Raw genomic sequence first — 1,432 nt, forward strand, 5'->3', positions numbered from 1 at the left:
CATAGTTCGGCCTCATCCTTGATTACTTCCATCATGGTTAAACAGCGAGATACAACAGCAGGAAGTAAAGCAGTGAATGTTGGAGAAGCCCCAGGATCTATCCCAAAACACGATTTTGTCGTGTTATCTATCCAACAATAGTATTCTCACTAGAAAACATGGGGGTTAGCCTTGGATGCATTATTTGCGTAACCAAGACAAATACACCTGTTCGGGGATATACAAGGAAATAATATTAGTATGTGCTATAGATTCTATGGCGCAATATTCACGTACAGATATTATGCCACAGGACATGAGGCACAAAGCAGTGAAAGTGTTTAAGGACGAAATGAAAAGATTTCCCCAACTTCATAAGCTCTTTGGGAATCATTTCTGATATCTCCGAACCACGTTGTTCCTACACACATTCCCAAAGTATTGTGAGTGTGGCAAATTAGGGGGCCATTGCCGAATAATTCAATGATTATTATTTTTCCCTTTATAAGATAATAAATATCGTTTCCATTAATAGTTTACTCACTTAAAAAACATGTGTTTACTATTTGTTGGTCCGTAAACTAAAATTGCCCAGCTTGTTTCTATAGGAAACTACTATGTATTTTAAAGCAGTAAAGAGTTTTTCTTTCTTGTTTCTGTTGAACCGTTTTCATTTGGCACACTGTATTAATTTATATATTGCATATCGGTGTATACAAGACATATTAATGCTAGTAATAAACGTCCTTATTATACCAAAGTTTTGTAGTGTCAGTTGCGGTTTGTTTTTTAGTGAAACGCTCCTGAAGAAACTAGAGTGTCTATTTAAACAAACATAAGGTTGGAATTCTAAAGATTTTATTACTAGCATTTATTATTTTTTTAGGTTTAGTGTACAGCTGGGAAATGTCATAATCACGAACAGGAACCTCAATAAATCGGAATCTAAAGGCTGTCGGGTAAGAATGGAAGTTATAGCCAAATTTTAAAAAACATGGATCCCTTTAACTGGCCAGTAGGACATGCTGACGTACCAATTCCTGTTTTTATAACAAATTTGGTAAAGCGTCAGGAAAAAAGTCACTTGGTTATATATAACAAAAGCGGTGCTCACGTTACGACTGGAAAATTGGACGTACCAGACATCTCTACCGTTTCTTCTTCTGTAAACCACTGATTCTTGTTCTGTAAACCACTGTTTCTTGTTCTGTAAACCACAACAACAGAGTTCCATCTCTTCTTACCAGCAATTCATTATTATTACCAGAAACGTCGGTTTCACTTCTGGCGTAAGCGTAATTTTCGTCCACACACGTACACTCCCATCGAGTTCCCAATTAATCACTTATTATGGTAATTTCTAAGGCAGCAACTTGTTTAATCAACTGTCAAACTCGCATACTGGTGGGCCCGGCATGACCAGGTGGTTAGGGCTCTCGACTCGCAATCTGAG

This window comes from Limulus polyphemus, unplaced genomic scaffold (genome assembly GCF_000517525.1).
Source record: "Limulus polyphemus unplaced genomic scaffold, Limulus_polyphemus-2.1.2 Scaffold430, whole genome shotgun sequence".
Taxonomy (NCBI): domain Eukaryota; kingdom Metazoa; phylum Arthropoda; class Merostomata; order Xiphosura; family Limulidae; genus Limulus; species Limulus polyphemus.